Source organism: Macrobrachium nipponense, chromosome 4, assembly GCF_015104395.2.
Source record: "Macrobrachium nipponense isolate FS-2020 chromosome 4, ASM1510439v2, whole genome shotgun sequence".
Lineage (NCBI taxonomy): Eukaryota > Metazoa > Arthropoda > Malacostraca > Decapoda > Palaemonidae > Macrobrachium > Macrobrachium nipponense.
The window spans coordinates 136,518,308-136,534,672 of record NC_061100.1 but is presented as its reverse complement, the minus strand read 5'-3'; the positions used below and the strand labels follow the sequence as shown (position 1 = coordinate 136,534,672).

At 35.8% G+C, this 16,365-nt stretch overlaps 1 protein-coding gene across 1 annotated transcript in view; it reads left to right on the top strand.

Moving 5' to 3' along the window:
* The window catches only part of LOC135211516 (uncharacterized), a 629,390-nt gene that overhangs the window by 276,901 nt on the left and 336,124 nt on the right, over nucleotides 1-16,365 (top strand).

The window sequence follows — 16,365 nt, the reverse complement described above, 5'->3', positions numbered from 1 at the left end:
CTTGTTGGGTGTCATTCAGAGGTTTCCTTGGCAGCGCCTGGTTGGTCAGCTAGTAATTCCATAAAACAACAATTCATAAATTCCATAAACCAATAAACCAAAAATTCCATAAACAAGCAAACTAAAAATTCCAAAAACCAACAAACCAATAATTCCATAAACCAGCAAGCTAATAATTCTATAAATCGGCAAATAAAAAATTCTGTAAACCAGCAAACTAATAATTCCATAAACCAACAAACCAGAAATTCCATAAACCAACAAACCGAAAATTCCATAAACCAACAAACCGAAAATTCTATAAACCAACAAACCAAAAGTTCCATAAACCAACAAGCCAATAATTCCATAAACTAACAAACCAACGAATCTCTATCTTAATACCCGGATTCGAGCTGTGAGATTTAACACAGAAACCGAAATTTGTGCCTGAAAGTCGAAAAAATTTTGAGTGGAGTTTCTGAAATGTCTCACAAATGGAAAAAGACCTTTGCCCTTTTACTTCGCTCTGCTTGACTTTCTCTTTGTACCAGATAAAAGCTTCTTCTTTGCTTAAGCAACCGATATCCATGTACGTTAAGAATTGGGTATCCCTTTCCTCGGAGCTCTTGACAGTAGAAACTACATTATCCCTGAATCATTCGAACAAGTCTCCGGGAAAATGTGAACGTCTGCATAGTACAGGCTTTGGAGTTTTGGGGGGATATATTTCTGTCTGTCTGTCTGTCTGTCTAAAAATGTCGCCTATAAAAACATTAGCAGTACAGTTAAATAAAGACATTTCTGTCTCGGTTTAAAGTGTAAACAACCATCAAATTATGACAAGGTTTAAATGTGTTCATCATAGTAAGACGTATCCGTAGTGAAGTGTAACTTGTCGGCAAGAAGAGCTAATCCTGTCAGATGATAGGATGATATCTAGAAGAATTCTTATGTTCGCGAGGTGCTCATAAGGCTGGAAAATCTCAAAGTGTTTTCACATTTCTGAAGAAACTGTTGAGGCCACTTGGAAATAAAAGGAGAGGAAAACGCTGATTTCATCTTTGGAGGAAAAGTTGTAGGTCTCATTTCCAAGGACCTCTCTCTCTCTCTCTCCTCTCGTAAGTAGCCATCTTGCTTGGTGAGTCGTACCCGCGTGAAGTCAGATTAATCAACAGATATCACAAGTTTAACATACGACTAGAATTTGAGAAATATCTAGAAGTGTTCGTGAACTATCGGTGATAAGATTAGTGTGAAAATAGTAGGATAAAGCGTCTTCTAAGTTAGTTTATCAAGTGTAATACTATAAATCAGAACAAGATGGCAGTAAGTTCCAACTGCGGGAAGAGGTGGCGTAATTTGGCGTGTCTAGCAGATTCGCAATACGATGAGGTAGCAGGAAGGGAACTGGCATTTCTCATCTATGAAATCAGCAACAGTCCTAACCAAAAAGATACAAAAGCATTCATAGATATATTAGAAGGATATAATCCTTCAAACTGGAACAAATCTAATGAAAACATCTTGAAAATAATTGAAGAAGTTCCAAATAAAATCCAAGTGGTCAAGAGACTCATAAAGAAAATATACATAAACCAACATATTCCGACAAAGAAAATGAATAAGGTGAATCTTGTGAATATCCTAATTGATGCATTAGGAAAAAGAATGCCAAAAGCATGCAAACTGTGTAAGGTTTGGTATAGCATAGTCAATCCACAAAACCTAATCAGAAAATGTGCTGCATGCAACATTCCGACCATCCACAGTGTGCTGAGGTAATACAAGATTTGAGAAAAGATACAAGAATTTTTTGTTCAACATGTCTATCATGGATAGACAATGTTATTAAATCAAGATTGAATGTACAAATAGTTGAGGATGAAGAAGAAGAGGAAGAGAAGAAGAAGAAGAAAAAGAAGAAGAGGAAAACAAGGAAGAGAAGTAAACAAAAATGAAATGACAGAAAAAAAATAAGGAAAACAAAGAACAAGATAAAAGTATGGATGCAGAGATACTCATTGATACTACATATGAGGCAATAAAGCAGCATACCTACGAAGAAATAAATTACGATATGACAACAGAAAAGCAAAATCCCGAAGAGGCTCTACCCAGATCTATACAATGACGGGAAAGAGGAAAAAATAGACAAGAAAGACAAAATCTGCAACCTTTTGAAAAGAGGGAATTGCAGATTTGGAGAAAGATGTTACTACAAACATCCTAAGATTAATTGTCAAAAAACTATGAAATATATGGTAAATGTGCATACTTAGATGGATATGGGGATGATTGCAGAGATCTGCATCCAAAAATATGTAAAAACCTAAAAGAAGGAAAAGGATGTAAGTTCGACAAAAAATGCAAATATATGCACCCTGTAGCCATGAATCATAATCAAATAAATAACCAACCAAGTAATAAAATCCAAAATAAGAAAGAAACAAATAGAGAAATCAAGAATATCAGGTAAAAGAGAAAAGCAAACCACCAATGAGATATGCAGAGGTGTCAGCAAAAAATTTCAAAGCATCAGCTCCGAAATTCTACTCAAGAGATAATAACTGTATTTATTATGCAAGAGGATATTGCAGAACGGAGAAAATTGCAGATTCAGACACAAAATGAATAATTATGATGAAGGAAGATCAAATATTATGGAAAAGTTGGATTTTTTAATGTCAGAATTTCTGGAAATGAAAAAAAGAACAACATACCCAGGAACAGAAAGAGACATGGGAAAATCCTTATTACTACCAGTATTAAATGAAGGAGAAAACACGCAAACCATCATAGTGATGAATGCGCAGGGTTTAGTTACGAGTAACTCAAAAAGAAAAATAGAGTACTTAGAAGAACTAACCCAAAATGAAAAGAAAATAGATATAATGAATATAAGTGAAACCTGGTATTCCAAGAGACTGGGAATGATGATCAAATAAAAGGGTTCCAAACTTATAGATCAGATAGAAAAAATAGGAATCAAGGGGGAACCGCAATATATGGGAAAGACAAAAAACAAGGAAAAATATATGAGAAATATAGTAACTCAGAATGTGAACTAATAGCGGTAGAATTTGAATCTGAAAAATTGATGAACATAGTAATATATAGACCTCCTAATACTAAAGAGTTTGACTTAATAATTGAAAAATTGGATGATATATGTAGAAATCACAAGGACTGGACTATTCTCCTATCTGGTGACTTCAACTTTCCTTTCGTAGAATGGAAAGAACGAATAGGAGATTGTGGTTGTACTACATATAAAAAAGAGAGTAATAGTAGTGCAGAAGATAAGAGGCAATTTGAAAAGCTATTAGATATGCTACTAGAATACAACATTCAACAAATAAATCACCTGCCAACAAGAAAGGAAAATACTTTAGACCTAGTATTTGTGAACGAGATGAATTATGTTAAAGAAATAATAGTTTATAATGCGAATATTTCAGACCATAATGTCATAGAATTAACAGTTCATTCCAAAGCAGTGAAAATAGAGATAAGCAAGAAATGAAAAAGTGGGAAGGATATGGAAAATACAACTTCTACAGTAAAAATATAAAATGGTCAGAAATTAATGAAGAATTAAACAAAGATTGGATAACATTTTCGTAAGTGATGACATAAGGGTAAATACGGAGATATTATATAAAATATTGGAGAAAATAGTGGAAAAATATATACCGAAGAAGAAAAGTAAACATCATTCATGCATACCAAGAGACAGAAGGATCTTGTTCCAGAAAATCAGAAAGTGGAAAAAAGGTCTTGCAAAGAAAAAAATGCATGGAAAGTTATAGAACTAAAAAGTAAGATAGAAAATGCAGAACAAAAGATTATACAATCAAAAGAAAATGAAAAACGGGACTTGGAAGAAAAAACCCTATTAAATATCAAGCAAAACCCCAAGCTATTATACTCATATGCGAAGAAGATGAATAAAAGAAGAATAGAAATAGGCCCTCTGAGAATTGAAGGGAGATTTTAAACGAATGAAAAAGGAAATTTGCAACATACTGGCAGAACGATATAAAGAGAGAATTCACCCCTAGAATAGATAATGAAGATAATGATATAGAAGTCAACCTAGGGATAGTAAAAATGAAGTATGCATTATAGAAAGTAAGGGAATGAAAATAGTGAATATTTAGCTGACATAGATATTAATGAAGCTGATATTGTGCAGGCTATTAATGAAATTAAAAATGGAGCTGCTGCAGGGCCTGATGGAATTCCTGCTATTTTGTTAAAGAAAGTAGTTCATTCTATCGCAAAGCCACTTGCAATATTATTAAGACAAAGTGTAGATACAGGCAAGATTTATGATGAGCACAAATAGCATATATTTACCCCTACTTTCAAAAGTGGATCAAGACTAGAGGCAAGTAATTATAGCCTGTGAGTCTAACATCACATATTATGAAAGTGTATGAAAGGGTAATGAAGAAAAATATTATGAAACATTTAATAAAAATAATTTGTTTAATAAAGGACAACATGGTTTCGTACCCGGAAAAAGTACACAAACCCAACTGTTAGTCCACCGTGAGAACATATTCAAAAATATGAAAAGCGGAAATGAAACAGATGTGGTTTATTTAGACTTTGCAAAAGCTTTTGATAAAGTAGACCATAATATATTAGCGAAGAAAATTAGAAAACACAATATCGTGGATAAAGTAGGAAGATGGTTAAAAGAATTTTTACACAACAGAAAACAGATAGTTATTGCAAACGACGAGAAATCGGATGAAGTCAAGGTAATATCCGGTGTGCCGCAAGGTACGGTGTTAGCTGCAATACTGTTTGTTATTATGATTGAAGACATAGACAATAATGTGAAGGATTCGGTAGTGAGTAGTTTCGCAGATGACACAAGAATAAGTAGAGAAATTACTTGTGATGAAGATAGGAACGCTCTACAAAGAGACCTTAACAAAGTATATGATTGGGCAGAGGTAAATAGGATGGTATTTAACTCTGATAAATTTGAATCAATAAATTATGGAGACAGAGAAAGAAAGCTATATGCATATAAGGGACCTAATAATGAGACCATCACAAATAAGGAAGCAGTTAAAGACCTTGGTGTGATGATGAATAGGAACATGTTATGCAATGATCAAATAGCAACTCTGTTGGCAAAATGTAAAGCAAAAATGGGAATGTTGTTACGGCACTTCAAACAAGAAAAGCTGAACACATGATTATGCTTTATAAAACATATGTTCGTAGTCCACTTGAATATTGCAATATGATATGGTACCCACACTATCAAAAGGATATTGCACAAATAGAGAGTGTACAAAGGTCCTTTACAGCTAGAATAGAAGAAGTTAAGGACCTAGACTACTGGGAAAGACTACAATTCTTAAAATTATATAGTCTAGAAAGGAGAAGAGAACGCTACATGATAATTCAGGCATGGAAACAGATAGAAGGAATAGCAGAAAATATCATGGAACTAAAAATATCAGAAAGAGCAAGCAGAGGTAGATTAATAGTGCCCAAAACTATACCAGGAAAAATAAGGAAAGCACACAGGACATTAATCCACTACGCACCAGCATCGATAATGCAGCGTCTATTCAATGCGTTGCCAGCTCATCTGAGGAATATATCAGGAGTGAGCGTAGATGTGTTTAAGAATAAGCTCGACAAATATCTAAACTGCATCCCAGACCATCCAAGATTGGAAGATGCAAAATATACCGGAAGATGTACTAGCAACTCTCTGTAGACATTAGAGGTGCCTCACACTGAGGGACCTGGGCAACCGAACAAGATGTAAGGTCTGTAAGGTAAGGTCTCTCTCTCTCTCTCTCTCTCTCTCCTCTCTTCTCTATGAATGTTGACTATAAAAACATTAGCACTACAGTAAATAAATATATTTCTGACGCGGTTTAAAGCGTAAACAGCCATCACATAAAAAAGCATCAGGGTCAATAGCAAAAATGGTTTAGACGTCGCGTCGCGAGGTACAGAATACAAAAAATTAAGAGAAAATGTAAGACTTTTTTTTTTTTTTTCTTTCTTTTATTAATCCCAGGTAAAATGTCGCATTGGTCCCGTTGGAACGTCTTACATGTTACGTGGATGGGTTTCTTTTAAAGCTCCGTTCTTCCTGGGTATCGGGGAAAAGGATAAAACGAGAGGAGAAAGGACTTGGAAAGGGTTTTAGATACCGATTTCTTTTTGTGGACTCCGGTGTCTTGTACCTGACCATTCCTTATCTTTATATATATATATATAGATATATATATATATATATATATATATATATATCATATATATATATATATATATATTTGTGTGTGTGTGTTTGTGTTCGTAAAATACTAAATAAATCACATAGTACATCTGCACATACACACACACGCACGCACACACACAACACACACACACACATATATATATATATATATTGTTATATATATATATATATATATGATAATATATATATATATATATATATATAGTGGTGTGTATATATCTTTGTATGTGTAGATGATGCACCATGTGTGATTTATTTAATATATACATATATATAATATATATATATATATATATATATATATATATGTGTGTGTGTGTGTGTGTGTGTGTGTGTGTATCTTTGTAAGTACAAATCCATGTATGCTTGTGTAAAGTTAGTGGGTGAATGGTGGAGTAAGAGAAATGAAGTATTTATGTATGATTGCTATATGGAAATTGAATGTGCCTTGAGAAACAGCTGGTTGATACATAACATACATGGAGTCCGGCTGTCTTAGAATATTATCTTTTTCACCGTGGAGACTCTTCTTGTATTACTTCATACACATTTCTTGTTAGTTAAAAAGAAAAAAGAAAAACTTTGCAAATAAGATATATCTTGGGAAGAGAGGTTTAGATTTTAATATAGGAGACGTTAGATACTTCTTATTTTCAGTAAATAGAATGCCTCTACAAAAAGTTTTGGCTTAGGAAAGAGTTTGTATTTTGTATTTGTCTATCTTTGTTATTGTTGATCATCGGTTGCTGTACCTACAGTCTCCTTCGCTGCTTTCCTCATTTTCCAAGTTCGTGGGTCTGTTTTTACTTAATCCACAGAAACCTATGCTCTTTACTTATATATATAGTATATATATATATATATATATATATATATATATATATGTGTGTGTGTGTGTGTGTGTGTGACTGGTAAATATGTTCTGTTACAACAGAATTCCATCTAATAAAAGGAGCCATAAAAACACCAAAATATAGAGAGAAAAGTACTATATTTCGGAGACTGCTGTCTCTCTCTTCATATACCTGAAGAGAGAAAGAAACAGCAGTCTCAGAAATATAGTACTTTTCTCTCTATATTTTGGTATTTTTATGGGCTTCTTTTATTAGATATATATATATTATTATACTTATATATATATAATATATATTTATATATATATATCTATATATATATATATATGTGTGTGGGTGTGTGTGTGTGTGTGTGTGTGTAAAAGAATGATGGAGGAGGAAGATGGATAGACGTATCGTTTGAATGCAGAGGGCGTTGAACATTTGGGTGTTAAATGACTGGGGAACTTTTATGGCGAAGGGAAAGCTTGCGGTAGACTCTTGTTAGACTCGGTAGTCTGGATGGTTATTGTTGGTGTTTAGAGGAAGCTTGAAGCATGGTTTGAGAGGCTTCATGGTTGTTATGCTTTTGGAAAGGAAAGGTGCCAGAAGAATCGAAGACTTAACTGAGGAGCGTATGCAGTAAACAGAAGGTGGAGTAGCTTTATTCTAAAGATGTCATTTTCATTCGGGTTTCTTGGAACAAATTGAATAACAATTGTAAATTCTGTGTATTTATTTTGTTATTTTTGTTGTTGTTGTTGTTGTTGCACCTGTAGCCTTGGATTATATATTCACTGTTGATAACAGTGTTTCGCTCCTCATATTCCTTGTTTTGTTCCAGCATCTTAATTACTTATATAGTCGTGTTATAGATGTTTGATGTTATTTTTATTTTTATGAATTATGAAACAGTTTTTCACAACATTGAAAGGCTCCGGAAAAAAAAAACCAGGACAAGGGTCACTACCACTCTTGATCAAATCATTGAATCGAAATTGAGCTCCAAGAACGCCAAACTTCCACATCATGAGCTGCTTCATTATTATTATTATTATTATTATTATTAGTTTTTTTTTCATCACAGTCTTCCAATTCGACTGGGTGGTATTTATAGTGTGGGGTTCTGGGTTGCATCCTGCCTCCTTAGGAGTCCATCACTTTTCTTACTACGTGCGCCGTTTCTAGGATCACACTCTTTTGCATGAGTCCTGGAGCTACTTCAGCCTCTAGTTTTTCTAGATTCCTTTTCAGGGATCTTGGGATCGTGCCTAGTGTTCCTATGATTATGGGTATAATTTCCACTGGCATATCCCATATCCCTCTTATTTCTATTTTCAGATATTGATACTTATCCAATTTTTCCCTCTCTTTCTCTTCAACTCTGGTGTCCCATGGTATTGCGACATCAATGAGTGATACTTTCTTCTTGACTTTGTCAATCAACGTCACGTCTGGTCTGTTTGCACGTATCACCCTATCCGTTCTGATACCATAGTCCCAGAGGATCTTTGCCTGCTCGTACCACTTATTACTGCAAGGTAGCTGATGTTTCTTGCACAGGCTCCAGTGGAGGGCTTTTGCCACTGAATCATGCCTCTTTTTGTACTGGTTCTGTGCAAGTGCCGGGCATTCACTTGCTATGTGGTTTATGGTTTCACTTTTAGTATTGCACTTCCTACATATGGGGAGAGATTTTTTGTTTTTTTCCGTCTAATCGTACTTTGAACATATCTGGTTCTTAGGGCCTGATCTTGTGCCGCTGTTATCATTCCTTCAGTTTCCTTCTTTAGCTCTCCCCTCTGTAGCCATTGCCAATTGTCATCGCTGACTAGTTCTTTAGTCTGTCTCATGTATTGTCCGTGCATTGGTTTGTTGTGCCAGTCCTCTGTTCTTTCTGTATTTCTCCTGTCTGTATATTTCTGGGTCTTCGTCTGCTTTTATTAGTCCTTCTTCCCATGCACTCTTTAGCCACTCGTCTTCACTGGTTTTCAGATATTGCCCCAGTGCTCTGTTTTCGATGTTGACGCAGTCCTCTATACTTAGTAGTCCTCTCCCTCCTTCCTTTCGTGTTATGTATAGTCTGTCCGTATTTGCTCTTGGGTGTAGTGCTTTGTGTATTGTCATATGTTTCCTGGTTTTCTGATCTATGCTGCGGAGTTCTGCCTTCGTCCATTCCACTATTCCTGCGCTGTATCTGATTACTGGCACTGCCCATGTGTTTATGGCTTTTATCATATTTCCGGCGTTGAGTTTTGACTTGAGTATCGCCTTGAGTCTCTGCATATATTCTTTCCTGATCGTGTCCTTCATCTCTTGGTGTTTTATATCTCCTCCTTCCATTATTCCCAGATATTTGTATCCTGTCTCATCTATGTGTTTGATGTTGCTCCCATCTGGTAGCTTTATCCCTTCAGTTCTCGTTACTTTCTTTTTGTTTTTGTATGTTGACTAAGGCGCATTTTTCTATTCCAAACTCCATCCTGATGTCCCCAGATACAATCCTTACAGTCTGGATTAGGGTATCTATTTCCTTGATGCTCTTACCATACAGCTTGATGTCGTCCATGAACATCAGATGGTTGATTCTGTTACCTCTTTTCTTGAGTTGGTACCCGGCATCCATCTTCTGTAGTACTTTTGTCATGGGAATCATGGCTACTACGAAGAGTAGTGGGGACAGTGAGTCGCCCTGGAAGATCCCTCTCCTGATATTAACCTCTGCTAGTCTTATTCCAGAGCTTGTAAGTATTGTATTCCAGTTGCGCATGTATTTTTGAGAAGCTGATGGTATTTTCCTCTGCCCCATATATTTTCAGGCATTCTATTAGCCATGTGTGTGGTATCATGTCGAAGGCTTTCTTATAGTCTATCCATGCCATGCTTAGGTTGGTTTTCCTTCTCCCACTGTTCTTCATTACCATTTTGTCTATCAGGAGCTGGTCTTTTGTGCCCCTACACTTCCTTCTGCAGCCTTTCTGTTGGTGGGGGATGGTGTTTGTCTCCTCTAGGTAGTTGTATAGCCTTTCACTGATGATACCTGTTAGTAACTTCCACATTATTGGTAGGCAGGTGATAGGCCTGTAGTTACTGGCTATATTTCCCTTACTCTTGTCTTTTTGTACTAAGGATGTTCTTCCTGTGGTCATCCATTTGGGTGCTTGGTGATTTGAGATACAATGCTGGAGTTGTTCTGCTATTCGTGGGTGTAGGGCCTTGAAGTTTTTGAGCCAGTATCCATGGACTTCATCGGGACCTGGGGCTTTCCAGTTGGGCATTTTCTTTAGTTGGTGTCTGACTGTGTCTGTCGTGATGTCTGTGAATCTTTGTTTTATTCTCCCTGTTTCTTCTTCCTTGACTTCCTGGAGCCATGTTGCATGTTTGTTGTGTGATACCGGATTGCTCCATATGTTTTCCCAGAGTCTCTTACTTGGTTCGGCTTCAGGAATTTCTGGGTGGTTGTCTTCCCCTCTTAGTTGGCTGTATAGTCTTTTCTGGTTGGTTCCGAATAGTTTGTTCTGTTGGTATCCCTTATTCCTGTTCATGTACCGTTGGATCTTATGTGCTTTGGCCTTAAGCCTCTGTTTTACATCTTCTATTGTGTTGTTTAGTCCCCTCTCTTGTACTTTGTATTTCTCGTTGAGTTCCTCCCTTGTTTTCTTGCTTCTTAACCTTTTTTCTGCCATCTCTTTCAGTTTACTCAAGTCAGATCTCATCACTATGATTTGCTTTTCCAGGCGCCTTTTCCAAGGAGGTTGCTGTTTTGGTTTCTGTTGGGTTGGTTGTGCTGGTGGTGTTGGTGTTCGAATTCCCATCAGTTCTGCTACTAATCTTGCTCCTGCATATGTCAAGTTATTTGTTTCTGTGATTATTATTATTATTATTATTATTATTATTATTATTATTATTATTATTATTATTATTATTACTACTACTACTACTACTATTATTATTACTATTCAAGCTTCCAAGAAGAGAAGGGAAAGGAAAATACAGAAAGAAGAGATCCCCCTTATTAAAAAAAATAAATCACTAAATTAATAAAGATAAAAATGTATTAAAATGGAAGGAGAATAGTATTAGAGTAGTAATGTATTGGGTCTTTGCCTTGAATTTCCAAAGTTCCAGTGGCACGACATCATCCTCTGGGAGGCTGTTCCACAGTGCAATAGTTTGAGAAACAAAGGACTTCTGGAACTGAGAAGTTCGACAGCGAGGAACATTTATTCCATATTGTTGTTGCTGTTTAGCGAATCTGTTCGCTCTCGGCAGATAGAGGTGATCAGGGATCAATTGTGAATGTGAAAGATCCTATTGAAATACTACTTATGAAAAAGTGACAAAGAAGAGACCATCCGTCGATGGTCCAAGTCATAACCGCTACTATTAGGAGACAGAAACCTATACCGCCACGAACCACTCTGTCTGAAAGGGATAAATCTCTGGCAGAAGCAGAAATCCACACCGGAGAACAGTATTCTAGTAAAGAGAGCACAAACGACCTACAGCACGTTGCATTGACTTCATCACTGTTATAAATATGTGAGGCCCTACGAACAATACCTAGTTCCACGTTGGTCGTGAGCATTTCGCGCTCGGCTACCATTCTGGTGGTCCGAAGTTCGATTCTCGGCTCGGCCAACGCGGAACCAGAGGAATTTATTTCTGGTGATAGAAATTTATTTCTCAATACAATGTGGTTCGGATCCCACAATAATCTGTAGGTCCCGTTGCTAGGTAACCAATTGGTTCCTAGTCACGTAAAAATATATCTAATCCTTCGGGCCAGCCCTAGGAGAGCTGTTAATCAGCTCAGTGGTCTGGTAAAATTTGATATACTTAACTTAACGAACAATACCTAACTTTCGTGCGGCATTTCTTTAACTTTCATTAAATGTTAATAAAAAATTAAATATGAGTCAAGAGTTACACACAGTGCCCATCGGTAGTTATTCGAACCGCCTTGTAGGAACTGCACCATTCACCATTATCTCGTCTACACTCTTAGCCCTTCCCATCATTATCCTTCCTAACACTTTTTACTTACTGTCGTTGTGCATTCTTTCTACATCACAAAACCGTCTCTGTCATCGAATCCATCCTTTCTCCTTAATTAACTTTTTACCTTTTTATTTCCTTGTAATCTTACCTGAATTCTTTTTAATCTTCCCATTCAGGTTTGAGCTATTTATACTATGCAAAGGATGCATCTCATACCGTCAGTATTTGTATGTTGTTCACATTCAACATTCACACTTCACTTCCATAAAGGACAGTTAGCTAAACAATTCCTTCACAAATGCCTCCATTGGCTCCGACTCTCTCTCTAATATTTTGCACACGCCTTTTTTTTTACTTTCGCAGCGACAAGATATCCTTGATAAACCTCTTGTTTTTTTTCATTTTACGGTTATCTGTTATATTTGCTCAAAATACCAACGCAAATCAACCACTGCCATTCTTCCACTGTCCATATTTATGTTCATTGCTTCATCTTATCGGATATTCCTTTTACCCTTAACATTATTTAATCTTGATAACATTTGCTCTCAGTTTTCTCCTTTTTTCGAACACGTTCAAACTTTTAGTAGTTTCTATAGCTCGGTAATTTAGAACGAATGTTGGACCCCACTTGTAGGTAGATTGCACTCTGCTGTTGAAATATTTGTTTCATGTTTTATAGCTATATTTATGGTTTGGGTTTAACTCTCGGCAGTTCATACTATGACCATAAATAATGGAAAGCATATTTACGTTTTATTTTTAATTGGTTCGTCACTTCTCTGCATCGTATTCACGTCTCCAACCTCATTTATCCACGCTCGTTTCGTGACTTTCTATTTGCTAAATAAGATGACAATATGGAGTCTGCTTTAATCTGTGGTTCCCCTTTGAACCTGCAATAATAATAATCCTGCGCGGAATAATGAAGTCTTTTAGACATCACATTTGCATAATTCAATTAAACTGATGTTAAGCCTGTGTTTTCAGAGAATCCAGGTACAAATTCCACAACATTATTTAACACAGGGGTCTTTCCTCCTTTATTTACATATTCATATTAGCGTGATATTGTTGTTAGAATAAGCCAACCTGATGCTCGCATGGACTCGTGCCGTTCAGGGCAGCCCTTAGTCATAACGACATATCAGTAGTTACACGTTTATGTATTATATAATTGGTATACACGTAATTTGCCGGATTTTTAAAAAATTTAAAACTGTGATGAATAATTGCTAATTCGTTGCAACATTTTGTAATTCCATAGTAGACACAGGGAAGAGTATTTGCAATCCCCCTTATTTTTCCATACATTATTTAAGAAAGCTCAAGTGTATCTTCATATCTGTGGTGAGTCGCAGCAAATATTTAAGGAGAAAAGCAAGTTTCCTGAAGATTATCTGCTATATCGGTTGTATATTGCTGGCTTCTTTTTGCCTTCATATCATTACTCTGCTGATACTCAGTCCGTTTAGCTAGTGTCTACTGTACTATTTGGCTTCTTTATAAAACGCTGACAGGGATAACCTCTCCATTGACAAAAATCAGATGACGTATTTGAGCAAAAGGTCGGTTGTTAAGTTGAATGTACACGTTTCGGTTTGTGAGAGAAAAAAAAAGATTCACTAAAAAAAAAAAGTTGTACCCCTAAGAATCTTTCAGTTGCCAAAAATGATTAAATAAAGAAAGGGGGAGAATGAAAATTGAATTACATCATGAATAAACGTCTGTACTGGAGAGGAGGGGGCCAAATAGAAATATTAAAACGAATGAAAACTGCGCTGTCCCAAGCCAACTGATTCCTGGAGTGTTAGTCAGAGGGATGGTAGAGCTTTAATGTCTGAATGGATCATACTAAAATTCCAACGTGTTTACAAGAAAATAACAAATGAGATGTCGACTGTCTGCTGATGTCATTAAATCGGGGATAACTTACAACTTGGTTTTTCAATAGTTCTCGGGGTATTTATTACTTGACCGGAACTGCTTAATGAAATGTTGTTGTACATCCTGGTTCTAGAATTTTTTTTTCTGAGGATTAAGGTTTGAAAATTTGTACTTGATTGATTTAAAGTATTTTGGGAAGAAATTCGTCGACTGAAAACCGCAGAAAATTGTATTTTTTAGTGTTTGTTAGTTTATTCACGGGTCGTTGCAGATAAGTAAGGGCCAAAAGCATAGACAAGAAACGATTTGGGTGTTGGTCGGGTGAATTTCAACAATGGAACCTTGAACGCAAAACTTCATTTTTGAATTTTCTCAGGTCAAGGGATAAGCAATAATTCATCTGGTAACATTTGGATGTAATTTAGGTGTAGATTTATAACTTTGTTTATTATTTATTCAGCACTGACTTTGTTTAGAGATTGAGATCTAGTTAATTATGTTTTGATGGGAATGATGCGAACACGAAAATTTCTTATTCGAGATACTATTATGATGAATTATTCTTTCAGTTTTCGCTTACTCGGGAAGTAAGCCTACAAACTACTTTGATGTTTTTGTTGTTGTTGTTGTTGTTGGAGGGTGTAGGAAAGGTCTATGGAAGAGCCTAAATCGGTCTGAAAAAGGTGTTTCGCGTTGAGCTAAAGATACAGGAATTTTTGGATAGAATATTTTTTTATTTATTGATTAGAATGTAAATGTAAAAATAAATAATGGGCATGATAAACAGCATAGAAAAATTATTTCTACTAAAATATAGCGTATTTATATTAATTATCGTTGGTGAAATAACACTAGATTTTAGCACGTTTTGATTTATGTTGTGTACTGAATATAGGCTGTGTTTCTGTTCAATAATTGTGTTTCCCACATATAACTGAGAATACGCCACATATAACTGAGAATACGCCACATATAACTGAGAATACATGAGCGTGTTTAATTTCTGTCATTTTTATTTGATCCTTGTTGTTAGTATGAGTAGTACTAAATATGAGTATTAATTACGAAGACCACTTCACGTTAAATTAAGAACATAATGTTTACAACTTGTGCGTGAGGGGAAAATCTTGCACACGACCCGTGTAAGCTGGAGGTCGAATCACACCTTGCTAGTTATTAGTGCTAGGAGGATGAAATATATTTTGTATGTAAGACAGGAACGACCAGGGTCGAAAGCTTTGCTCTAGGGTAAATAAAAGTTTATCGTATGGAAGTTATTGGAGAAATTTCAGTGAACTTACCCTGTGATGGAGGAGGATTGTTTTATCAACATTTTTTTATTGCTCTTCGTCTTAATGTATTTTATGTTCGAATTTTATTATACTTCTTCGAATGTTATGGTAGTTTATAATCTAATTCATATCCTAAACGTGGTTATTTTAGTGATAATAAATATCAAGTGTTTCTTTATGGAAAAATTTCCTTTCAAACATGAAAAAAAAATTTGTATGAGCTTTAGAAAAAAAAAATTCTCTCTCTCTCTCTCTCTCTCTCTCTCTCTCTCTCTCTCTCTCTCTCTCTCTCTCTCTCTTTTAGACAAAAGCACCTAAATTTGATTTTTGGGATGACCAGTTTTCAGGTGCATTTAGTCCACATTCCCAGCAGAATAATTTAAAATGGTTTTTTTTTTTTCATAATTGATCTAGTTTTGTCGGCAGCATTTGTTCCATGGTCATCTAAAAATGATTTCAACTTGTGATTTGGAAAATTTAATGACTTTTCTTTGGTAGTGTTTCCAACTCGCCACATTAATAACAAAACTTTTTTAATGGTTTGAATGGGAATTCAAAAGAAGTAGTTAACAAAAACCGTCTCAGAAGAATTTCTTTAGCAATGCAATTTGTTCTTTGTGTACTGTTGGCTTTGACTAAAAATGAACTGTGTTAATGAAAGGTCTGTTCTTCATTGTTAAGCTGTGGTTACTCGGTTTCACGTAAAAGTTAAGTTAATCTTAGTTTTACCAGACCACTGAGCTGATTAATAGCTCTTTTAGGGCTGGCCCGAAGGATTAGATATTTTTTTACGTGACTAGGAACCAATAGGTCACCTAGCAACGGGACCTACAGCTTATTGTGGGATCCGAACCGAACCACACTAAATCGAGAAGGGAATTTCTATCACCAGAAATAAATTCCTCTGATTCCGTGTTGGCCGACCCAGGATTCGAACTTCGGACCACCGGATTGGCAGCCGAGCGCGAAAACCACTCGTCCAGCAAGGAACTACGTAAAAAGCTCGTTATTAAAGAGGCAAGTTGGATCGATGTGTATATGATTCTTTATTTTCTGAAGTTTGGAGAAAGTGTCGTTAATCACGATA